The following is a 26,738-nucleotide window of genomic DNA, read 5'->3' as shown; positions in this document are numbered from 1 at the left end:
GAGTATGGATCCCCTACTGCAAATTAAAAGAACACAATTTCATAATAACCCCAATGCATTGGAACACCAAAAATCCTGACATTGATGAGTGAGTCGTTACCTTAGCACCTGCCTACTTTTCAAGGGGCTTTCTCTTCTAGACATAGCATTGGGATGGCATCCACACAGTGAACGAAATGCATCCTGCACCATATTTCAGCACACACCACCTCATATCTGGGAGCACATGGTACAGTGTAGGAGCTTAAAGGTAACTGACACTTTTGGCACAGAATACATTATACGATAAATATGGACTTTGCGTGCCAAATCGCATGCAAAACCCTGTTTGTCGGTTCATGGAATCGATTGTGCAGCACTATTTCATGCACTGCAGGGACTTTGCGCAGGCTTGTCATGTCGATGCGAGTGGCCGAGAGCCTTGCACAAGACACCTCGCAGAGCATGGGCACGGCCTACGCATAGACTGTAGTACAGGGTAGAACTCGCAAAATGGGGAAGAATAAGGGAAAATGTTGGCATTACGAGAGTCGGCCCGTGTGAGGCGTTCGCATGGCCACAACTGCACACGTAAAATCGTATTCATGGATCTAACCGCACAACCTCACATCAGGGAAATGACCACGCAAAAGTTCTTGATGTAACCACCACCCGAAGGCAATCATACAGACACTTGTGCAGAGTTAAGTTTTCATGGTGGATTTAGGGGTGCTTACAAACAGTCGGGTTCCGATAGAAGTTTGGGGTGCCCGTAAGCAGTGCAGCGTGGTGCAGGAATGATTTATGGGGGTTTTCACACAGATTTCCTGGATTTTTACCAGAGTTATCTATATGTGTATGCATGTCGTCAGGGTGCTGGTAATAGTTACTGGGGACCCTGCGCAGTGTCCGCGAGGTGCAAGCCTGGTAGCTGTATCAGGCTCTTTTTACTTTGCGTATGGGTGTGTGAGGGGCGTTCCGGCCACGACTTGCTTGTACGGTCACTATGTGTGAACAATTCCATGAATACACAGAGCGTGCAGAATAACTTCTATGCACTGGCTTATGCAGAGGCGTTCTCTGTGCGCGAGCTTTGCGTGATCTCTGCACACTTTTCCATGAATCGGGCCCTTTATGTGCTTCTTTACTGTCAGCTATTGTCCTAATCATCATCTCAAGCTCCGTGCATCATGCCTCTTCATCCCAGTTCCATTTTTATCCATTTTTATCCAGCAGTACTATTATTATTAATTGCTCTGACTCATTCACGCCTAAGCTGTGTCGTCCTTTCCCATTAACTCATCATCACAATTATTTTGTGTTCTCCCACTTCTTTTCACCCAATCACCTTTTTTCTTTGCGGTTCTCCCTTTTTCGCTTGGTTCATTCATCTCATATTGGTTTATTTCTTGTAGTTCCTCACCACTTCACGAAGGCTACAACTCCTCCGTAAGCTCTAATTGATTTGAAATATTTTTCTTGTCCACTTCTATTTAAGTCACATCCACCCTTCATCACTGAAGAACGTTTAGTATTTCACCAGTTTGAATGGCTGTGCATGTATTGTTCTGCTCTGTTCCAGGCCACGCAAGATACATTGTACACTTCATACTCTCTCTTTAAACCCTCGTACTACTTCACAAACAATTGTCTTCCATGTTGTGATTCCTAGATTTTGATTATACATTTTTTTTTTATTTATTTAACATTTATAAATCGCTCACACAGCCATCGAGGCGCTGTTACAGGAAATGTTTGTTTTTCTTAGTTGCATAATTGTGTTTTTTTTGTCTTAGTTACGTATTTATAACGCGCTTAAACACCCAGAGGTTTCTAAGCGCGGACCCGGGTTTCGAACCTGTTGTTGCTTCGTGTCGTCTTGCTTCCAAGACGCGCACGCTGCCGCTGAGCTATCCTCCCGGCATGCATCATCTTTGCGTTGTCCTCCTGTTCTATTTCCCCATCCTTCTTGCTCCACTTTGCAATTCCTTTGCTTAATTTGCCCACCCTTCATGGTCAAATTCAAAAGAACTCAGGATATATAGTTCCGTATTTCTAGCGACATTGCTGAGACCTGTGTTCTAGTTTGAGTTTTCCATATTCTATCTCCCTGCCCTTAGTGCTTCCCGTTGCTATTCCTATGTTTTATAAGCTATCCTTCATTTCTTATTTCTCTTACCCTTATGCTCTATGTCTTTTATCTGATTTTCCCTTTAACAGTTGCCTGTGTCCCTCATGTTCTTGTTAACTATATTGGCCCTCATTATGAGTGTGGCGGTCCGGAATAAAAGGGTGGCGATAAGTTTACCAGCACCTTTGTTTCCAGACCGCCACACTATGAGTCTAGCTGCTGGAGCCGTTGCGTCCTGCAGGTCTGACCCTGCCAGGTGCATGGGCCCCGGTAGGCAAAGTTGTCACGGAAGCACCGGCACTGTAATCAACGGTGCCAGTGCTTCTGTCTCCCCACTCCAATGGAGGCTCGACGGGAATGAGGAGTTACCAAATCTGCTGCCTGACTTCCCGCTCCTCTGGGACTCCTAATGTCCTGGTGGCACTGGGAAGTCAGGCGGTGGATTCGGTGTTAGAGGTTCAGTGGCAACCCGCCTACCACCAACTTCGTGATGAGGCCCATTGTCTTCTTTTCGCAATCCCTCTTGTTTCAGTGTCTAGACAACATTATCAGCATGACTCTCTTGCAGGTACCACAGGATTTACTTTTCAAAGCAATAATGGCACATTTTGAAACCCATAACCAGGTGGAAACTGCCCTCAGTCCAAGTTAAGAGGCACGAGAAAAATGAGTACCTTTAAGCTGTTCCAAGGGATATTTACACATGGCAAAGGCCCGAGGAGTGGGGAATTATTTATATTTGAATACTTTAGCCAGGAGAAGTAGAATATTCTGTTTAAAACAAGTAAAGACAAAAGAGAACATTTAGCATGTGGGGACAGAAGACTTATGCCAGCCTTTAACGTGGGCTGTGTGCCATTACCAGCTGTGGTCGGATTGCACTTGTGGGTTATATCCCTTTTGGCAACCCTGTAGTTGCTAATGGTGTGTTTCAATTAAAAAAAAAAAAAGAAAGAAAACGTATCATCAACATGGAAAGCAGACTGGGAAGAGAAAAGGGTCATCAGGTCACAAGCTAAGATTTTTTTTTTTTTAAACACACCCGTAGAAAACGCGTGTGATCTACGTGAGGGTGCTAATGGGTGAGGCACAAAGGGGAGGAGCAGGGATAATGGATATTGAAAGCCTGAAGTATTCACGCTGCTCAGAACGCAGGCTTTTACCGAAAAATACAGCCAAATCTCTGAACTTCCAGATAGGCCAACACCCCCTTTTATCTAAATAAGCATTTTACAGAATTTCAAGTTCCATTTTTCAGCTGGAAGATGTGTGTTTCACTGTCACAAGTGGTCTCTTTCACAGGTCTGCATGTCCTGCTAGCAATCCACTTTCTCTTTCCCTACGATTTCATGCCAATTAAACTCTTCTCTATATCATTGCCCCCCTCAGGTTCTGCCTTTCTATGGGTAACTTCAACAGTCCTTTTAGTGACGTTCAACGTTCCTTCAGGTGTATTTCAAAGTCATTAATGACCTCTTCTATCAATCATGTACTCTTTCATTTTACGCTCAAGAGTACTGGAAAGTGAGAAAAAAACGAAACACTGGGTATTCCATCAGGAGGAGTGAGTGGCCAAAGTGATGGAATTGGCTAGAGGTGGAGTCATGGATAGCAAGTGACATGCACAAATCACATAATACACCAAACAAACAATATGTACATTTTTATAGTAAGCATAATAGAATCTGTACTACATCTATGAACACAAAATTAATAGTTTTGCAACTGTACTATTAAAAAAGAATGACTGCGAAAGGAAATGCAAATATGTGCTGTAGGGTGACTTTCTTGCATCTACTGTTCCCCATAGTGTTCAGCTTTGACCACCTTTCCCTTTTCTAATCACCCACTAATCATATCAGTTAAGGATCATGCCACAGATTATAGCCACCCCATCACCCAAGAACTGCAAACTCTACAGCAGTCTAACTTGAAAGATGTTTACATGATTAAACAAAACAAAACAAAAACTGGAACAGATCTGTCACAGCTGGAGAGTGCATTCTTAGAGTGCTGGCAACAGCTGATCACTGCAGGTGTAGTTTTAAACTGGTGCTCAGGCAAGGTTTTTTTTTAGTTCCCATGAATTCAGGAATCTCTGGAGAGACAACAGGCCTCATTACGAAGTCACTGGTAACCCGCTGGTGCCACCTGTGGATTGCCGCTAACCCCAAAACACTGTTTCTGGCGCCTAACTTCCCGGTGGCACCGGAACATTACAAGTTCCTGTGGCAAGGGAAGTCAGGCATTGGATTTGGTAAGTCCACATTCCCGTGGTGTCCCATAGGACTCCATGGGGATGGGGATATGGAAGCACCAGCGCTGTTGCTTGCGGTGCAGCTGCTTCTGTGACAACTCTGCCTTCCGGGGCCGTTGCGCCTGGCAGGGTCAGACCTGTCGGGCGCAACAGCCCCTGCAGACAGACTTGTAATGTGGCAGCCCGGAAACAAGCATGCCGGTAAGCTTACCGGCACCCTTGTTTCCAGACCGCCACACTCGTGATGAGACCCACTTTGTCCCAGATTCAGAATCTCAAGAAATCCGTCCCAATTCCAGCACTGAATTGATCATGCATGCTGTGGAGTATCTAATTTCACCTCTGATTCTATTTTCTGTCTATCAAGGTTTGCTTCCATCTTCCTGGAGTTTTAAATATTTGTCCTCACCTTTCCATTGCCCAGTCCCTCTTTCAATTCCTAGCCCTTAAGAATTTTTTTCACAGTTGCTCACGCTTCATTTCAATGTTTCTTGTTGGTCTTCAACTTGTCCACTATGTACTTATTTGCCGCCCCCCCATGTCCCTTTTCATGGTGTCTTTTTTGATCCATTTGCACCTGGTGATTATTTACCCCGCTGTGGTTGATGCTTTTCCCAGCTGATGCAGTTTTCATCACTGTCTCCAGAATTGCCTTTAAACAAAGCTGCGTGAAGTTTTTTTTTTATTTTTTTTTTTACAGACGTGTGTATTTATTTGTTCCTGGTTAAGGGGGGGATGCAATTTCTTGATGAGGTCTGAAACACCTGTTACAAAAACGCACATAGCAGTTTTGCTAACGCCTGTGTAAGAGTCCTGCTAGTTGTTTCCTTGACAGAGCCATCTGACCTCGTATTACCTTGCTTCAATTGTCACGTGCACAGAGATGCACGTCATGCTATTTTGGGCTGGAGGGTGTACTTACTGTAAAAGATTAAATGTAAGAAAAGTACCGTTTTTTGGGCCTGGTCCATTGACTGAATCACAACCTTTGAACCAGCATTTCTGCTAAATCGGAATAGGGGCTGGGAGCACTGGAAATCCTGGGGTTGTGGGCAGGGTAGTGTTGGAAATGGGCATAAACAAAATGGAGTGAAGTTCCTGCAAAGATTGTCTTTCCAGAGGCTAGCCCATGAAACTCCCAGATATGTTCTCAAGCCGAGCTCTTGGAGCCCAGAAGGCTGGGCGCGGGAGACTGAATGCAGAAACGGCCAAAGCCTCACATATTCTTTAGCAGCTGTCCAAAATTGATATATATGTCTTGAAATTTGCAGATTTGTTTTGCGGTTATGGTGAGTATTGTGAACAATGAAAAGAGCAGAGTCCAACTTGCTTTACTTGCTCAAAACGATTTCTGGATGAATCCCTATCAGAGATGTTATGTTGCCATAATTCTCTTTTCTCTTATGCAAATAGACAGGCTTGGATTCTATGAAGAGCTACTGTGCTGCGTCACCTTGACTGGGGTCACACCCCTCACTCCCCTCCTTCCACCCCCAGGAGGAGAGTGTTCCCCCAGTAAATTCTTTCCATTTACTGTATCCTCGCCATCTTCTTCTTTGGTGAATATTGGGCACTATAACAAAAGCAGGAATGCACACTAGGCCTCATTCTGACCCTGCCAGTATCCTGGCAGTAGAGCCATCAGGATACTGGTAAATATTGATACCGTTTCCAGCACCTGGTCCAGCGGCATTGCCACCAGATTACGGGTGCCGGAGTGACAGTGTAAGTCCCCATTCATGGATTCCCGGATTTCCCATCATTGCTGGCACCGGCAGCGCTGGTGCCAGTAGAGTGCCACCTTACCTCAGGATTTTAGTTGGAGGTAACCCAAGTGCCTGATCGCCAAACCCATAGCCGGCTGGTCTGGTAAAGTGCCTGCATCCATGAATACCGGCACTTTTTCACTGAACCGGCTGACTCAGAATGAGACCCATTATTCTTGGCGCACTGTCCCCCTTCGAGAAGTCCGTCCTCCACGCTCCTGCAGTTCACGCTAACTCCCCCACCTCTATTTCTCCCGGCTGCAGTCACTCACAGTAACTCCAGTGCTGTTTGTAATTGTCACAGACGTTGATGGTCCGCTCGCCTGCAGCTACCCAATTAACATATCACTACTACACAAAAGGTTGTAATATGCTCTGTATCCTAACAACAAGTTAGCATGGAACGCTCAGCTCCCATCCACAGCCTTATCTAATTAGAAAGACTATTGCATTAGCAAAGAAAGACATCCACGGAGGGGAAGGCGACGTCTCCGTTAACTGATAGATGATAGCCGGAAGCCCAGCTTCATACTAAAGAGCGTCTGGAGTGAGAGTCATCGAAGCACAAGAATAATGCTGTGACAATACTACAGGCTCCAGCCAAACTCTACGTTTTACATAATGTTTTAAAGCGCCACATGAAAGAAGCTTCCAAGCGCTTGCTAAGTTGATTCTCAACAAGGCCCTAGAACGCGGCCTGAATTAAAAATTATACAACAATGATGACAGTATTTACTGGGGAATGATGCTAAAGCCCACACTGAAGCATTTTCAGAGAAGATGATTTATTGTATGCAATTTCCATCTGCAAAGTTATATATGGCGCCAGGGGATATTATGATGCTTTGGGAACCAGAATAAAAGCGTGCCCATGCAGAGCCGGAAGACGTGTAAACGAGGAAGATTTAGATGTTAAAATTTAGGCAAAAATGATACGTTTTTATTTGTGTTTTATCGTCATCAAAACAGGCGTATTTCAGCAATAAAATACCATCAAAGCAATAGATTACAAGTCTAAACTTCACTTAGAATCTGTACAATATAACACATTACAATCATGTTTAAAAATGATCATTAAACAGCATCAACCATACTAAAATGGACTTACTGTCTAAAAGTTAAGAATACAATTCGGTAGCGTTTAGGCAGATAAGGCCGATTATCCGTAAAAAGCACGCACGGGGGGTGCACTTAACAACAGGGAGGCCCACATTCATTTCAAATGACTGCCTAATCAATAACATAGCTTCGTTGATATTACTCGTGTTCATAAAAATGAACAAGGGTTTTAAATACGTAGCTCTCAATGTCTTGTATCCATTGCACAAAAGCAAAAAATGGACTGATGTTTCCCACATATATCCACAAACTAGGCACGAATGACTATTCCCCTTTCCCCCATCAGCTGGTAAAAGTAGCAAAATTTAAGACGTTGAATCTCACCTTTAAGAAACGTGCCTGAGGTATGGGGTTCTTTCTGGCCTTATCCGGGCATATTTCCAACCCTAGTTTGGTCTTGGACGCTAGATATTCGGAGCCTGTATGAGGTGAAATACATGCATCAATCAATATCCTCATACGGCAGCCCATGACCATCTTTTTTTTACTTTCGCCAAGTGTGTTTTGTTGATAGTGTATGGGTTTATCCACAATGAATCATAGCCCGGTACACACAGAATAGATTGCACATGACAAAACCATGGCAACACGTTCCCTCCTTCCAAGCCCACTGCATGACTAAGTGCTTCTCTATACTAAATTAGAGACGGTGTACAACAAACCCTCAACCAATTGAAAACTGGTCTGAAACTGACATCTAGGGCGATTGGACAAAGGCCAACTCCATATGGAGCGATGCGTTCACTCAACTGCGCGGAAGCGCAAGCATTTTCTTCATAAAAAAATGTTCAATAGAGCTAAGCCTCACGAGATACATAATTCCCCAAATTGCAGCTCCATGAAGGGAGGCAGCACATGTTTTTTATGTTATGTTATATTATGTTATTTGGCATTTGTATAGTGCTCTATATATCATTGGTATGACCTTAAAGCGCTAGTAGGTTGAACGCCCTTGGGGACCGCAGTCCCGGTCAGTATAGCGAGTATAGGGGGATAGTGCAGTAGGGTGCATGTGCAATGTAAGTGCCTGTGATGCTGCCTTTCTCCCAGGGGACTTGAAGAAATTCAAAATGTCCTACTATGTTTCTTAAGACTAAGGCAAGCCTTATCAATTTGGGCCGACGAAAGACCAATCTCCAAAAATCGTATGCCTAGGTAATCTTAAAACTTTACCTGTTCCAAGATGCAATTATTAATGCTAATTGTGAATTTGGAGGGCTTGTTGGATCTAGGTCTAAACACCAAAGCCTTGGATTTCCCAATATTGACTTCAAAATGCTATTCTGCATTTATCCAGAAAAGTATTCAAGGTCACCCTTAATCCCATTGGTGGGGTGGAATGAAGCAATGTGTCATCCGCATCGAATAGTCCTGGGAACAATTCCTCGCCCAGTCTTGGCTGGTCCAGAGAATTTGCACAAAGTGCTCCGATGACCTTGTCAATGTATATGGAGAAAAGGAGGCGAGCAAGGACGCCGCAAATCTGAAGGGCGGTTACTCCAAATCTGAGGAGCCTGGACTGGGGATGTGTTTCCTACCGCTCAGTTCTACGGGAGCTCTGGGATGTTTAAATGATGCATTCTAGGATATCTGAAACTCCTTTTTGGAATATAAGAAGAGGTATGGATTTTTTAGGTATGAGAGTTTGATGCTAAACAAGCATTTATGGGTCAAGTTGGAGACTGTATAGGCAAATCTGGCTCGTGCAGGTAGCCAATGAAATTTCGGTAAAAGTGGGATTGTGTGAGAAAAATTGAACATGAACCACTGCCTGTGCGGTTTTATTCTGCAATGTCTGGAGCCCAGAAATTCGTTGTTGACTGCAACCCAAGAACAGTGAGATGCAATCGTTCAGTTTTTTCCCTGTATTCCTCTGGCTATATGTCCCAGTTGGGTCTGCGAGAGAAAAGGGTGTTTCGGGAAGTCAGGAAAATAGTGTTTGAAAGGGGGCATAGTGCAACAAAGGATAAACTGATTGATACCTGGGTATAGTGACGTGTGAGTGAGTGAGTGAGTGAGTGAGTGAGTGAGTGAGTGAGTGAGATCCTAGAGCGATAAATACACATTTTAGGTATTTTTGGCACAAAAGCTGCACGGATACACGAGTGCACACGATTTATGGGCACAAATGCAGAGGTTTGTGGACTTGGGTTTTTTACGCTCTTCTCCGGGTCTCTAAAAAAAGAGCGTGGAGAGGGTTTTGGCAGTCGCAGCAACTCCGCCTACGCCTCCATGTGATTGGCTACAAACAGATCACTAGTGACCAATGACATGGCGGTGTGGTCAGTGACACAGTACTGCCAATAATCCTGCCCATATCTAATGTCCCTATCAATCTCATAGGCCGCATCCACACATCAAGGTAGTGTTTAGATTACATGTGAGCAGAGCAAGTGGGCGGAGTCTTGCATGGGTATAAGCATGATGTCAAATGACGTCGCTCTCTGGGTTTTTATTTCAAATGTAGGAATTGCTTTATCCATGGAAAAATGTAAACTTTAGGATTATTAGTTAGTGATTAAGAAGAAGAATGGGAAATCACATGCGTAGGGCCACTTGGTGGCTAGAATTAGACCTACTGTTATTGTTGATACCAACCATTAGGATGAGAGAGCGATCGGGTGATGTGTGACAGCGTGAGTCTACTGCACGTGACTTCCAACTATTAGAGGAAAGGGGCCAGCGCTAGCTGCAATCAAATACACAGTTTACAGCGTAGGAATGCTCCCGATCGCCCAAGGATGGGTGCAAGGATGAATGGTTCAAAGTCCATCCTCTATAAAATACCATTGAAACAAATGCTTCCCAACACTTCTTGCAGGACTGTAGTACTCTTTAAATATGGCGGACTACCAAAGTCAATTCATTGGCACGCACAGCCAAGCAAGGTCTTGTGTGGCACATGCTAATTAATTGCAGACAGAAATACACCAAATTTCTGAATTTGTATGAATCAGGCAGGCCCTGAGGCCTTGGAACCGAAAACCGGATAACTTGGAACCAGAGAACTGTAACTGAATCTCGTACCCCAGATCCCTCGTGATAGCCCTTTAATCTTTATTTCTTACAAAACCTGTCAAGAACATGACACTGCATGCAATTAGACACAAACTGGAACAATCATGTATGCTATTGATTGAGCAAGGCTTCTTTTTCTGAGAAAGCCATGTTAAAAGAGACACTACCACGATTCTGAGTTAGAGCAAGAAGGTACTAGCGGAGAGAAAGAACGGTTTACCCTTGAACTTTTCCCTAACATCCAGATTCTGCTTGTTGCTTGGCGACAGGGCGGATGCTGCAGCTTGAGAGCTAGAGTAGTGGAAGGGAGCACAGCATCCTTACATGCTTTATTTGACAGCACACAGTAGATATGTTCCTCTTACTCTGGGAGCTGTGTACCGCAACGACATTCAAGCTCACTCAAGACACTGTAAAAAGACTGGTTACTCAAAAATGATGCCTGAAAAAGAGGTTAAGTTCATGCAGATCACGGATGGGTTTGGAGCAGCCTTTCTGTGGTTGATTCGGCAGGTGCATGAAGCAGTGCTCATTAGATCCGTCTATTTTGGCTGTGATGTTAGCGGGACCGACCTAACTGGCCTCAGTCACGGTAGTGCCCCAACATGGCCCCTGAGCACGGGCTCTGTCGAGGCTCCCCAACCTGATTTGCTGCCTGTACGAAAATGGAATGAAACGATGACTAAGCACAACATTGCTCTTCTCTAGTAGATGCCACTATCACTCCTGGCACCATCGCATCGTCAGTTGCAGAGCATTGGAATCATTTAATTTTTGTAATACTATGACGGGAAATAAAACTGAGATTACATGAATTGATTTTTGCATCATATTGTATTGAAGACGTGTCATTATAATTATTGCATACAATTATGAATTGCCCACAAATTAACTGATTGATTGGAGCCTGCATTGCCCTATTTTGATTGGATGTGGTTTTCATACATGACTATTTTTATTTCAGTCATGTGTGTCTGCTGATTAATGATTTCTTAGACACCTTTTAAATTAGATTGTACTTCCTTGTCATGCCGGGTTTGCAAATGCGACCGGCCTTGTTGTGGCACGCATACATGTGCACAGGCCGCGCATCATTGGAAGATTTCTTAACTATTTGTGAATCTTAGGGCCTAATTCATGGAACTTTTAGTGCAGTGAAAAGTGACTTTGCACTGCCAAAACACAAGTTGAACTGGCCTAATTCACAGAGCGAAGCAAAGTGTATTTTTGCAGAGCAACGTGACTTTGCTCTGCAAAAATATACTTGGCACCGCTCTATGAATGAGGCCTGGTACAGCGTGGTCAGCAGGCCCGGTTAAGTGTTCCGTGAATTAGGCCCTTAGGCTGCACTCCCACATATTGTTTTGCTACTCGTTAGGGCACAGCTTGATTTCTTATCCCACGGAAAGCACTGATTGTTTGGTCAAACAAGGCCTGATTTTGAAAGGCACTACAGTGGGTGCTACCGACCATATGTATTACTTGGCCTTTAGTAAGGTGCAAAGCAAAGGAACAGCCATTTTATGACACCTATGCGAATCAAAACACCATTTTGTACGTGACCTTACTAGTCTCAACTGTTATACTAATAGAACCAGCTCTGAATGATCACTTGCGTCTGGTGCCTTCTGTTCCTGTACATGAAGGTGGGAGGTGGGCCAACCAGTGCAACCATCAGGTGCACCCAATCAAGGTCCATGTCAACATTCAGAAGCAGGATGCAGGCCACTTTGACACAGAAGGTGTCACCATCGCATCGTCAGCTGCAGAGCATTGGAATCATTTCATTTTTGTAATACTATGACGGGAAATAAAACTGAGATTACATGAATTGATTTTTGCATCATATTGTATTGAAGACGTGTCATTATAATTAATGCATACAATTATGAATTGCCCACAAATTAACTGATTGATTGGAGCCTGCATTGCCCTATTTTGATTGGATGTGGTTTTCATACATGACTATTTTTATTTCAGTCATGTGTGTCTGCTGATTAATGATTTCTTAGACACCTTTTAAATTAGATTGTACTTCCTTGTCATGCCGGGTTTGCAAATGCGACCGGCCTTGTTGTGGCACGCATACATGTGCACAGGCCGCGCATCATTGGAAGATTTCTTAACTATTTGTGAATCTTAGGGCCTAATTCATGGAACTTTTAGTGCAGTGAAAAGTGACTTTGCACTGCCAAAACACAAGTTGAACTGGGCCTAATTCACAGAGCGAAGCAAAGTGTATTTTTGCGGAGCAACGTGACTTTGCTCTGCAAAAATATACTTGGCACCGCTCTGTGAATGAGGCCTGGTACAGCGTGGTCAGCAGGCCCGGTTAAGTGTTCCGTGAATTAGGCCCTTAGGCTGCACTCCCACATATTGTTTTGCTACTCGTTAGGGCACAGCTTGATGTCTTATCCCACGGAAAGCACTGATTGTTTGGTCAAACAAGGCCTGATTTTGAAAGGCACTACAGTGGGTGCTACCGACCATATGTATAACTTGGCCTTTAGTAAGGTGCAAAGCAAAGGAACAGCCATTTTATAACACCTATGCGAATCAAAACACCATTTTGTAGGTGACCTTACTAGCCTCAACTGTTATACTAATAGAACCAGCTCTGAATGATCACTTGCGTCTGGTGCCTTCTGTTCCTGTACATGAAGGTGGGAGGTGGGCCAACCAGTGCAACCATCAGGTGCACCCAATCAAGGTCCATGTCAACATTCAGAAGCAGGATGCAGGCCACTTTGACACAGAAGGTATCTATCGTCTGGCTGACACCGTACGCCCATTTGTTGTACCACCTAATGAGGTCATGATTGCCAACACCTAAAAAAAAAGCAAAATTCCATTCTCTTGAACCATTTGTTTCATAACGAAACATGGTCTTTTCCGAAAAACGCTTGACGAAATGTGTGCTCTTTCATCCTCGTGTATAGCATCTTTACTGCGACCTCTGGATGCACACATGCTCCTATTTTCCCGGAACACGTCTTATTATTAAAGAACCGCGATACTTGGGTGCAGCAATGGCATTAGCACGAGACAGCTTCCATGTGACCATATCTTCATGTCACTTTGCTCCCGACGTGGGATGGTAGCCGTTCCTTTACACAGAGACCCTGAGGCCATTGGATGTTGCTTCAAATTAGCAGAGGTCGTTTCTAAGCAGTAACCAATTACAAGTGCACACAGAACGTGCAAGACGGCCAGTGTCATCCAGCTCAATGCTTCTCTGTGTGTCCCCCTCTGTGAGGATGGATAGCGGCGTTGACACTGCCAGACTTGAACCCTGTGACCGCGGCGTGACAAGTACATTTCCGAAGGGAGTGTTGGACTCCGGGGTTCGACTTGTGTTACGCGGGGGCGGGTGGGGGTAAAAGGGCTCTGAAATCATGAGCACTTGGATGCAAGGAGTTGAGACTCAAGTTTGAAGTCCATGATATGATATGTTATTTATAACCCGCTTAATACCCAGAGATTTCTAAGCGCAGACCCGGGGGATCGAACCTGTGTGTCGTCTCGCTACCAAGGCAAGCATGTTGCCCCTAAGCTATCCTCCCATGACACATTCATGTCCCTCTTCTCCTATTCACCTTCCCTTATGTGGGATCTGGAAGGAATGGGGCGAAAGGTCTTGGGAAACGAAGGTCTAGCACATGCTGCAGCCTCCAGCCAAGTTCACTCCGCGTCAACGTCCTTTGGCCACACTCCGGGGGGAGATGAAGGACGGCATCCATGTGCAATGTGCATGCATTCTATGGCCCCTCAGCTGAACTGCAAAAGCTGCTCGGTGCCCGCGGTCTTGGTGGCCAGGGCAGTTTCTGGTCCATTTGGTGCCCAGGGCGAAACACTAAAATGCCTCCCCCAACCTCTCCCTGCGCACGACATGCTTCACATAGTCTTCAGAAGGTGTCCAAATTGGTATGTATGTTTTGCAATTAATAGAAATGTTTTAATCAGGGTGAGTATTGTGACCAAATAAAAGAAGAATCCAGCTTCCATTACTTGCTCAAATGGGTTTCTTGCTGAATCACTATCTCAGACAATTTCCACATTTAAATTTGTGGGATTTCTTAAATTCCCAAAATGCTCCTCGCTTTTATGGCCAGGTCACTTTTCCATACCCTCTCCTCTCTCTACCATCGCCTCCTCACGAGGAAAAGGTTCCCAGAGTAAATGTTTCTATTTCCAGCACTGTTTGCCAGGCACTGCCATAACGTTACTTACTACCTGGACATAAAATGGTAACAGCTGGAAAATGTGTACATGGGCATATTCCTATCTAATGCCTATATGCAAGCCCAGATTTCAGTGCAACAAACAGATGCAAGGGCACTAATCCTACATATACATCAAGTGGCGGAAGGCACATCTTGTTAAGACTTTTTTTATTACCCCAGTAGCACATTTCCAACTACAATTAAGCCGTTAACATTCAGAAGACTATTCCAAAATAACACTAGCAGACCCTAAACTGCACAGTTGATGCTATGGCTTGATAGAACCTATTTTGGGCAGGCAGGAGCAGGTAGTGCGTGGGAACCGTTACATGGATTAGCACGCCAATGGGGAGACAATGGGTGGGTGAATAATCAAACCCCACCCACTTGCTGTGTATTCCTCCTCACAAACAATCGTCCTCCTAGCGCTACATCAATGCATTCGTTTCAGCTTATAAGTAGCACTATGCGCCACCTAACACACACACAAAAAGAAATCCAGAAAGGTGGATATGAGAAACACTGGCGATCTGCAGGAGTGACAGATAATAAACCCCACGTTCGCCTTCGGCCTGGAGAAATACTGCCTCCTTTGTGATCGTGACAAAGTGGGGTCCATGGTAAGGGACTGGAGTAAGATTTTGCAAAGACAGAACAGAACAACACCCATGATATAAAACTGTTTGTAGTTTCGAAAGTTCGAAAATGTGCTGATTGCCATCAAATCAATTCAGTTATGTCTTTGCTGCAGTGGAATGTAAACACACATTCAAAGCAGCGCGCAGCCCTTCCCACCCCCTCTTAAACTATAATATTATTTATAAAGCCTAATCTTACTTCATCTCAAAGGAACAGCATGGTGGCCCAGACTGAGAGACCCTTTCTGACTCACATAACATTACGTGGGTTAAAAGAGGCCACGGCTGCACCTACTGGCACTGCTCGCCCCAAAGCAATCGCACCCGAGAGTGAACTGTCGCCTCCCAGTGAAATTTCGCCTCCTGTGGCAAATGCGCCCACTGGGGAAATTGTGCCCCGGGCAGCCTCCGCTTCGCCCGGACCAAGAAACGGGCCTGTTGTTGGCTCCCAGTGAAGAGCGTAGCTCCTCAGGGAGGAGGACAGATACTCACAGCTGGTTTTAGAGACAACCCCTGTTCTGAGGGGCTATAATAAAGACGTTTTAGACTTGTCACAGGTCGTAAGTTTGTCGATTCACGATCCGTTGCTCCGTCTCACGCAAGTGCGGGTTCTTTCCAAATTGTTAAGCCATCCACTCTGCCTGCTGCCCTCACTGCACGCTTTAGTGATGTGTATGGCGGACTGCCAGTGCTAACGGCGCAGCACTTGGTCAATGGGACACAGTCACGCAATTTACCGCGCTTTCGTAATAATAATCGATATGTTCTTACAGTAGTCTCCCCAACACCGATTGCCCTCTCGGTGCCTTTCATTTCATCCACTTGTGGAGGACTAAAGGTCGGGTGGGTGTCACCTCGAGTCCACCCCCTGACCGCCAAGCCGGGGAATCCGCGCGCTGTTCCCTGCACCTGGGACTTGAACCCGGTGAACTGTCGCCCCAGCCCCAGCACGTGTACAGATTCAGTGCCTCCGGGAGTCTATGGTGCTGTCGTCCACTGTACGCTGCTAACATATCGAGCCTAAATGGGTTTGCACACGGAAGGCAATAAGCCAAGAACATAAAATGCCCTTTTACTGAATGAAATGCCTCTTAATTCAACAGTCTCCCTTAAACCACAAGATGACAGGAGCCTTTCAAGGCGGTGAGAGGAAGGATGAGTGCGCGCCCGTCCCACTAGGTGACACAAACACATTGCTGCGCATGTGATCTCTGCTCGCGAACTGCGAGCGCGTTTAGCGTTTGAATAAAATGAAGGATCCGGTGCTATTAAAAGGGAACACAACATGCATTCACGGCCGAGAACAATCGCGAATGCAGCGAGCTGTCACTTTTCGCTTAGACGCATGACGAATTGCCTGCTTTTACCTCATCTTGACAGCCTATCCATGAGCAGTGAAGGGCCTCATCAGTGGGAGAAGGTGCGTTAGATCGGTGGGTTCTGGGTTCGGCAACTCTTCCGAAGGCAATTCAGCGTGTAAGATGCAAGTCACGTGTTCGCATCACATGAGGCCGTCGCACTATTCTAAACTTGTGAGATCGAAAAAATGAGTACTCCCGAATTGATCAAGGATAACAGACGTTGGCGAAGTGCCAAAATGGCATAAGTTTTCAGGTGGTGGTGATCCACTCACAGTCATCTGTTCTAGATCTCTTGCTGGAATTGGCCCAGGTGTGGATGGGGAGATTTCTGCACGGGCGGAGGGGATCGGGTAGCATGCACTCGCCATCTCTCACACCATTGGAGTGCTGTGATTTGCTCATCCGTGCTCAACACAGGTGCAGGCTTAATCAGTGCATCAAAGGGATTCCCAGTCTCACAGCCTGCAATCATCCAACGAGGAGAGGAAATGCAACCAGGAGAGGAAATTCAACCCCGAGAGGAATTGCAACCAGGAGAGGGAATGCAACCAGGAGAGGAAATGCAACCAGGAGAGGAAATGCAACCCGGAGAGGAATTGCAACCAGGAGAGGGAATGCAACCAGGAGAGGAAATGCAACCAGGAGAGGAATTGCAACCAGGGAAGGCAATGCAACCAGGAGAGGAATTGCAACCAGGAGAGGAATTGCAACCAGGGGAGGCAATGCAACCAGGAGAGCAATTGCAACCAGGAGAGGAATTGGGTCATAACAAGAAGGAGCTTTGCTCTGGCAAAGTTTGACTTGCCAGAACACTGCTCCGTGGAGGCACACAATCATTTATTTAAATGGGGTGAGAAATCAAAGGGGGGGCTGCAACAAGGGGCTGTGGCCTAAATTATTGGTGTGGCCTGAAGTGTTTTTATGACACAAACATTAAAAAATAAAATGTGTATTTTTGTTTTATTATTATTGTCTCGCGCTGGGAATTCACCCGGCCCCTGACGTGACATGCCAGTGTTGAGTTGCATTGTTCTGTTTCATTTGTGCTCAATTCGTTTTGTTTCATTCAGTAGAATGAGTCAAGCAATCAAATGAATAAACTCACAGAAGTCGGTTACCTTTGAAATAGCACAGTGCAATGTGGCACTAGTTTATCAGTGCTTGGGTTTGAATCTCCAGCATGGGACAATTAAAAATATAGCTTTTATTTATTTTCCAGTGCAAGGCATTCCAACCAGAGACATGCCACTGACAAACCGTGTTGCTGTGCTCTGTGCTATTTCATAGGTGCACAATTTATTTTCTTTTTTTACAATAGCCTGCTCGTCAGATAAAGCCTGTTATGAGTCCTGGCTAGCCCGGGCTCACTTGAAGACCGGCTCACAGTCAACTCTTCCCACCCCACCACTCCATCCATCCCCTCACCCATCTCCCCTTCCCAACATTCCCACTTTGGATCACACATAATGGCTGATCGTGTTTGGATCAATGGAACCTCGGGTTTCTGCTTCAAGGTGAATCCTGGAGAATGCTAGTGAAGAAATGACCACGTGGTACGCCGCAGTACAGTGTTTAGGTTCCATGTTGTTAATGTGACCCCTTCAAGGAAACACAGGAAACACACTGTGCTGCCACAAGTTGGCATCATAATTGCCAGTCACACCATTAAAGCCCAAGACTGAATGGGTTTGAACCAGCTCTGCCAGCCTACTTGCAGAGGCCTGTTGCCGCACATAACGGGCGAGGGGAGGAGCGTTGCAGTCCCGTGCACCTTTCCTATGCAGCACACTCACTCGTGGAGAATTCTGCCAGCGTCTAGGGTTCATCGGTCCCATAAGTCTAACGTCGCTAAAACGTTTTCTTTAAATGGCGTGGACTGTTTCTTGCTGTGTCTGTCACCGATTCTGCTGACCAAGAACTCACCCACGGCCACGCCCACCTGCCTTGAGTGACAGACCGTGCCCCAGAGACAACCGGGAAAGAGCCTTACTAGAGCAATAATACCCCTGATGTATAACACCACACTTTACATAAATAAATAAAGCTCGGAAGGTGAGGTCCATTTCACTTGCAGAGACACGTCTCCTTCTGTCTTTGAGTAGAACGTTGTCTTTTCCCCGCTATTTCTCTCATGAAGCTCCGATGTCCAGTGCTGCTTTGCTATGTTCATAAGGGTTAATTACTTGCTTTCACCTCACAAACATATAACATCACATTATTAGGAACCCCATCCCCAAGACCTTGTGATAAAATAGCTCTGTGGTACATCGATGCTTTTCATTATATGTTTTCATTACATAGCGCAGTGCGTTGATGTTCCTGCTGCAGACAGATGTGCTTAGACTGCAGCTAACATGTTTTAATTTCTCTATGGCTGCTCAGTCTTTTTTCCGGCCAACGTAGATAACATGAGTGTTATTCAGTGGGGGAAAAATGACCCACGCCAGTATTGGCGACGTGTAATTTAATGTGCTCTGTGTTTAATCTATTTCGTCAATAGTTAGGTTTGGTCATGTGAATCCGACGCTGAGGTCATCAGCTATGATCCAGCATTTCGATTAAGCGACAGGAGATTCAGTCAGGTAGGTAATGGGTCATTTTAATGTTGATAGAAACAAACAAAAAAAAACACGCGGGCCTGTGAATACAGACAGACCACCTACAACCTCTTACCCCATACTTCATTCACCCAGCTGCTGAATGCCATCGTTGACCCTAACAGAGCAAAGCACAGTGAGTGCCCAGTACATGTCTCTGTACACAAAAACATGCCACTGCTGTCAATGTAATACATTTGACTGCCATGGCAACACTGCATCTGAGCGGCCTTCCTCTCAGAAGTGTGAAAGCAACTAGTCAAAGCAACCTCTATGCTGGACATATCGTGCACCCACCCTAAAGGGGCCGAATGACTCTGTGTTGTCCACAAGAAGGATGGGTTGCAGCTGCCCGAAGAAGGAGCTTCTGTGGCATTGAAAGCGTGTTGGCATTCACAACCGGGACCAGCATCATCAATTTCTGTAGGCCCCCACCAAAGGATCCACACGCTCCAAAAGTGGGATGCAGTGATGTGGCCTTGGATTATCTGGGAACAGCGCCTGCAGCACAGGCGATAGGATGAATGGTTTGGCGAGCCGCTCTGGCTCGTGCGCAACCTGCGCGGTGAAGTGTGAACGTCCTGCATTACATCTCAGCACGCGTGGTGAGGCCAGCAGTCGAATTCAGTGCATGTGAGAGTTCCTTCTTTAACAAAGGACTCTTCGGGCCATGATTAATTCTCAGACAGATTCCCTTGTGCACCTTACCCCTCAGGTAACAAGCACATCCTTGCTGTTGTATGCCCGCTGGGCCGATAATCCCTTGCCCTAATATTAGTAACAGACAGGTACTTAATGGAGTATTTAGGAATGGGAGTTAACATGCTTCTAGGCAATCCTTGTTTACATAGATAATGGATACAAGGCCATACAGATGCAGTGATTTTCCCAGGATCACACAGTTCGGATGAGACAGGAATGTGGACATACACATCAATTCTCCAGGATTCAGATTCAGCTCTTAGGCAGATATACCACAAGCCTCCCCTGGAGGATCTGTGGCTCACATTCCATTAAAAAAAGGCATTCCTGAGGCTAAATAGAATGCTAGCATGTTGTAACCTGGGAGCTGGCACGCCACGCTGCATTGTAAATATTGCCCCATATGCAGGCAAGCGTACACCACGGCATGAATCCATTGGGGTTCTGCATCGCACCATGATTGATTCCTATAGGTAGAACAATTAATGTTCCCACGGGAAACATATATCAATGCAATGCACAGTGCAATCTGCTGATTTCAAGGTAATAGTTCAAACGCTGGAGACAGTAGGTGAATATGACATCAAAGCAAAGAGCAATTTGTTTCATGCCAATCTCAAAAGCAGGTCAGTTCACTGAAAGAGCTGCAGTCCTTCATGCTCTAATCAGGATCCCTAAGCAATGACTGCTTGGGGCTCCTTGTCATATTGTGGCTAGAATGGCTCAATGCAATTCATATCATATGATTCTGCTATGCACTGTTCAAGGCAGGCATGGGAAGGAAGGGTGGATGGTAGTGTGGACACACTGATCTGGCCATCGGATAAGGGGAAGATGGCTAGATTGATCAGCATCTGGGTGCTGGTTAGCTAGAGGCAGGCCTCACGCCATGGTGCATATTTGGATGCACGCAGGGAACACATTGATGGGCTTGGTGAGGGGCTGTGTGCCCATTCAGATGGTGGGTGGGCAGATCTATGAGGAGATGCATTGGTGGCTGTGGGGTTGAATGGCAGGCTTATTCACAGGAACACGATGGGTCATGGGTAGATAAATGCAAGGCTGGATTAACAGTGGCTGCATGAGCGAATGGATGGATGGTTGGGCAGATGGATGGATTGGTGGCGGCGGAAGGGAAAGGATGGTTGCTGAACGAGGGGATGCAGCGAGGGTCTGAGTTTGGGTGGATTTCCATGGAGCAATGGAAGGACAAACGGGTGGTTAAATAAAATGTTCAGGATCAAAAGGATTTTCACAACCTTACAGCATGTGTACAAGGACCCAGATTTAAAGCACGAGGCTAGGCTTTAGTCATACCTTTAGAAGAACTCTTACGTGTTAAAGCATTGCTTTAGGGGGCATATTGCCCCTGTGACAGTGGGACCCTCTATGTTCGTGCATGTCATATATTTAAGAAACACATGCACAGTTTAGACTAATGTGCCTGGTTGATATAAAATAAAGCAATTAGACAAGTAGTCAGTTGAAATGATTTGCAGGATGAAAGCCCTGAATGGGAGATAGAGCGTCCTGGAAACACAGAGTCATCTGTGTATGCTGGCCCCAGGCAATGGTCAGCTACTTCAGACACAGTGGCAATCGGGCATTCACGGGGGAGGGGCTCCAGCATTGAGTCTGGGTGCCTTTGGCCTTGCGCATTCATCGCATCTGAAGCCTAGACTCTCCCATCACTCCGATGCTCGCCGGAAGGCTAGCTCAGGGGCATCCCAGTACTGGTTCGAAACCCAATCCCATGCTTAGAAACCACCACTTACTGGTATTAAGCGTATTATAAATGAACAATCAAATAAATAAATAAGGATGCACATCTAGAATTCTACCCACCCATTTTCCTCCATGCACGTGAGCCCCCCAGGCCCACATAAACTCACTTACGTACACATCCACCCACAACTCCATTCAATGAGACAGCTGTACCCCATCCATGCAACCTATCCATTCATCCGTCTGTCCATCCGCTGTCAGTATACACAGCTGTAAATCTGCCAACACAGCAATGCATACACCACCTTGCCATGCATGCATATTGTCACATCTAGCCATTCAACGACCCGGCCATCCATATCCACCATTCCTTTATTAAATGCTGCTCAAAGGGGCGCATTTTGAAGCCACCGAGCAGGGCACAGGTGCAGCAGCATTAGTCATTGACCGACGATGGGAGCTTTCTCTTCTGCTCCAGTGACCCCGCGTGACCAGTGGCGACGCCACGACCCCCGACTGCACGTCCATATGAGAGGGACCGTTTTAAACGATATGCATCCCCACCCCCCCTAACCCCCCCCCCCCCGTCACTGCTGCTGGCTCATGCCAGAAAGCAGCACCCACACTACACGCGAACACCCCAGTCCTGGGCTATTTGAAAATATTGCGCGTTGAAGGGGGTGGCCCCCCCACTGCACCAGAATGGGAGCGCTTCTTCGGAATGATGTTACAACTTCTTGGCACGGCAGATGCCACACAAAAAGCTTCTTCAGCGCGTCCAGAGGATGGCAGAAATGATTCTGTTGAACGGCATGAATTAAAAAAAAAAAAGAGTAGGCAGCTGCATGCCACTCACACACCGGGAAGGAAGGTCTGGCGAAGAAATAAGCGTAGCATTTACAGGGACGCCATGTTGAGCGCTTTTGCGGCAGGGTCCATGTGTGTGCCATGCAGTCATGTAGACAGGCAAGTGTGCAGTATGGCTGCAACTCAACGTATATAAATTGGCCATCTCATCATCTGTTAACAAAACAAAAATAAAACATTCATATGGAAATGACATGAATAGACAGGTAGGTAGGTCGATAGATCGATCGATATATCGAGTGCTGATAGATCGATAGATGGCATATAAACACAGATAGGGAATGGCATCCCGCCCTTACATGGCTGTATGCCAGCCATGGTAGGAACACCCTCCCGTCAGCACCTGAAGTACATGTGAGGCAGCACTGTTTAGCGGCGCATTCATGGCATATGCCGGAATGCACCCAATGGTCACTAGTGCGACATTACATGATGTTCTTACATACGTTATGGGCCCATTAGAAAACCGTTTTTGAACATGTTCTCCCTCTTGCGGTACACCCCGAAGGCATCCAACACCCAAGCAGGACCGTCTCCCGCGGGCGACCAGGCTATGCCGAAGCCGTGTGCTTCTCCGGTGTGGGCTTGAAGAAGCACAATAGCTAGAACTCCATGCGTCCCTCGCAGAAGGGGCCGGTTCTGGCCTGAAACCCCCTCTGCCCCGAGTCTGCCCGCCCAGCCGCAGCCAGCCCGCTTCCCTCCCTACCTTTCCACCGAGTGTACGCCTCGCACAGCTGCTGCCACGGAGCCCTGCAGGTGCTGCAAGGATTTCCAACCGAATAACAGCACGTTGGAGCACTGCTCGTCTGTGCGTGCCATATCCAGGAACATATAGTTGTGTGCTGCACTCGTCGTGTGGACACGTAAGTAGGGACTTTTAACTGATGACTTGAAGCCCTTGAGTGACGTTTCACACCACAAGTCACTTAAGCATTGCTGCTCATCTTATCCGTTCTAAATTGTATGTTTTTATCAATATGTGTATTGAAAACTTTTCGACTAAACGCATATGCCCACACATTACCTAACCACTTCCTTCCGGCAATAGTATTATGTAGTTCTACTTAAATAGGGTAGGTGGACGGATGGATAGAAGGATGGATGGGTGGGTGGGTGGATGGATGGATGTATGTACAGATATACATCTAGGTCAGCAGACCGACTGATAGTAAGAACATATAGATAGATATAGACAGACGGATGGATACGACTATAGACAGACTGGTAGGTAGATAGATAACAGATATGTAGATACAGGACTGCACAGGCCTGCCTTGCCCTTGTTAATCGCTGGGCAGCGTGGTTCGCATGTGAGCGGTGGGTAACCTTCCTCAGGGCCCCACCGCAGTATTCGCCTTGGGGGAGACATGGCCGCCACTGCCTCAGATGGTTTGCTGATTATCAGCGGCCGGGCCGCTGATACATGGAGTTGATCTGTGGTGTCAGATCGCATAATGAAATTTAAATTGGATCCCTTCGATTTCCAATGCTTTAAATATATCAGAGCACCTTCCCCGCTCTCCGTCTCAACTCACAGCCCCGGCCGTGCAGAGCGCGCCCCCAATTTCAGACTGCAGCACCATAGTTGGGATCCTGTCTTGGCTTGAAATGTTCGTAACAGCTCGTTTGTATCTCTTTTGGGGGGGAAAGAAGGGTATGGGTTTGAAAATGGCCCCTACAATTCCTGCCAAGCAAGGGCACCTTTTTATATTTAATTTCCTATCAATTTAGTGCATAGACATGATTTTTCAAAGTTCACATGCTGTCACAAATCATAAAAAAATAGATGCACGGGGAAAGCCGCAATATTTGAACCTAGGAATGATATACAATAGAAAGACTTACTGTGTGGCCGTGTTTCAAATTCAATAGCTCTTGCCCCAGTGAGAATCCAGGCAGCAGTGACTATAACGGGCTTTCGGCGACCACCCAAATGGAACACAAAATAAAAGAATATTTGAAATTCGCCTGCAGCGTTGCATCCGTTGCAGGCCACCAGGCACGCTGCATCCAAGCCAACTGTGACAATTCACCCACAACAAATCCCTGGTCCCGACGCCTCAAGCCTCAAGTTTTTTTCTGCTTGATTTCTGCCGGATCGCCAGTTTCCCCGTACTGGTGGTTTCAGACTTTCTTCCCGTAGTCAACTGGGACTTGGAAAAGGGCAGACCCGCAAAAGCAAGCGCCATTAAAGTTTCCCCCTTCGCTTGAAACCTCTGCCAGCCAAATGTCAAGCTCCCGGGTGATGCCGAAAATGCCCCCCTCGCCCTTAGGTGTCCGCGTGGCCACAGTACCCGGAGCCGCATCCAGCTGCGCGTGCATTTTCTGCGCGGGGCCTCATCGCATCCACGTATGTCATTCCCCCGCTCGCTTTCCCCTTCGGGTACCGCGCATCCCATCCGATCTCTGGCCCGATTTCAGCATCTCGAGCGCGCGCCTTCCAAGTTGGACTCTGCTGCCTGCCCTTCTTCTTCCCCTCACATCCCCACGGGGGTAGAACAGCCCCCTGAAAGAGGGGAGGGGGCAAATAAACTTCCCATCGCCCCTCTTTGCCCGAGATCTGATTAAATTTCCAATCACAACCCAGTGCGGTATAGTCTTTTCGTCCCTCGTCTTGCTGAATCCAGGCGCCGCTGCTCTGCTAACTCCCCTCGGCTGGTCTCAGCCTCATCCTCGATGTCCTAATGCGGTATTCAACGAGAGGCTGCAGTTGAGGCTGGTGTGCCGGGGGTGGCTGTCTCCCACCCTCTGTCAATCATCAATCCGTCATATGTTCTGCCCCCGTACTCACGGATCTCCCGCAATTGTCAATCCGGCCCGGTCTCCGGAACCACGCACAATGGGTGGGGGTCTGATTGAAGTAACCCGGGGTTTTCCGTCGGTGCCCCTCCCTCTCCTTTTTGGGGTCTACAATGAATAGCCACTCGGCATCCCGGTCATCGCCTGGCACGCACGGCAGCGGAGGCTAAAGTTTCCTGTCGTTTTGTCCTCTGCTTAGTTGCAACGCGCCGTCTCTTGCCAGCTCCGGCTGCGCTGTGGCAGTAGACTGCCTCTGTCCCTTCCCTTGGCGCCTGCCCATCTAAGTGGGGAGGGGGGTGTGATCTAAGCCCACGTCTCCCACCGGCCACTTGCCGGAGGATCCTGTTTGCCCTCTCCGAACGAAAAGGGGAAGGCAACCGAATGCACCATCACCAATCAATCCCACATGTGCTGGCGGAGAATCCAGCACTTGCAGCCCCTCGCTTCATCGCAGGAATGCACAGTCTGCATCGGCAGCCTATGGTCCCTGCCAGCCAGCGCTCTCTCCCACATCACGAAAAACAGCACTCGTAGCAGCCGCCAGCTCTGCCTCTCCTCCTGCAGACCTCGCATATGCCGTGGGCACGGTGATTGCGGCCCCCTTCTCCCCGGCCACTCTCTCCCTCTGCCCCTCGTCCCCCTCTTGCTCCACTGCCCCCCCTCTCGGCTAGCTTGTGATGAATAAAATGCAATTACCCAATTACCTCCCATCATCTTAGCACTGATTGGTCAATTGCATTAACACTTGATGTCAGTGGGAAGGGGGATTGGAGCTTTGCGATAGGGTACTGCTGCCACCTGCCTGTCAGTGGGGGCCAGCCACTACTGCCTCGGAAACCCCTCAACAGACAGCAACGGGAACACCGTATTTTGTGTGTAGCTTGACAGAAAAGACAGAAGTCACTGCAATACATTCCTGGAATTGAAACGTAAATTAAGCTAAACTGTATTACTGACATTTACAAAACACAGCACAGCTGTGCTGCTCGTGCTAATTTACTGTGTTGACGTCACTAGTGAATAATAATAATAATAATAATAATAATAATAATAATAACTATGATAATAATCGATTAATGTTTACATGTTTTAAATGACCCCTGTTGATTTGGAACACTCGTGTCATGTGTTTCTATCCTGCCCTAAGTGTGCAATGTTGGTTTTGCTTCTAAGTGAATGAATTCTTGCAGTGTGCTGATAACCACAAGACACAATGGAGCATTGAAAAATAGTACTTGCATCTCGGCTAGGCCAAGCTACTTCGATCTGAATACTAGCCAAATTTAGAGTGGCAAGAATTGGGACACCCACAGTGAAGGTATTACACGGGCTGCGGTGGCGGCCTATGATTAAGATGCTCAACTCATAGGAAGAACACTTTTTTGGGTGGCTTATTACTTTGGCGTCATTCATCAATGCTCAACAAACTTTGTAAAAAAAAAAAAGAAAAAGTTAATGGCCACCTCCGAATGATTATGCAAAGTTTGGTTCAGTTTCTTCAAGGGGGGCAAAGTTGTAGGGGGTACCAAAACGGATGAAATACTCATAGACATAAT

The 26,738-nt window shown here is 46.6% G+C and overlaps 1 protein-coding gene across 7 annotated transcripts in view; it reads right to left on the bottom strand.

Moving 5' to 3' along the window:
* LRRC4C (leucine rich repeat containing 4C) overlaps positions 1 to 25,824 on the bottom strand; it is a 463,498-nt gene extending 437,674 nt beyond the window's left edge. For 5 of the 7 annotated variants that reach the window (XM_069623338.1, XM_069623337.1, XM_069623342.1 and 2 more), the window contains exon 1: positions 24,229 to 25,824. The gene's annotated coding sequence lies outside the window, so the exon portion shown is untranslated. Of the gene's footprint in view, positions 1 to 7,576; positions 7,642 to 23,089; positions 23,209 to 24,228 lie in introns of those variants that run through there. The other 2 variants (XM_069623340.1, XM_069623341.1) reach the window with 2 other exon arrangements.
* Between the last annotated feature and the right edge of the window lie 914 nt (positions 25,825 to 26,738).

The sequence above is a fragment of the Ambystoma mexicanum genome, chromosome 11 (genome assembly GCF_040938575.1).
Source record: "Ambystoma mexicanum isolate Mex_15411 chromosome 11, UKY_AmexF1_1, whole genome shotgun sequence".
NCBI classification, from domain to species: Eukaryota; Metazoa; Chordata; class Amphibia; order Caudata; family Ambystomatidae; genus Ambystoma; species Ambystoma mexicanum.
Note: the sequence above shows the minus strand (reverse complement) of the source record. Positions and strands in the feature narration are given on the sequence as shown.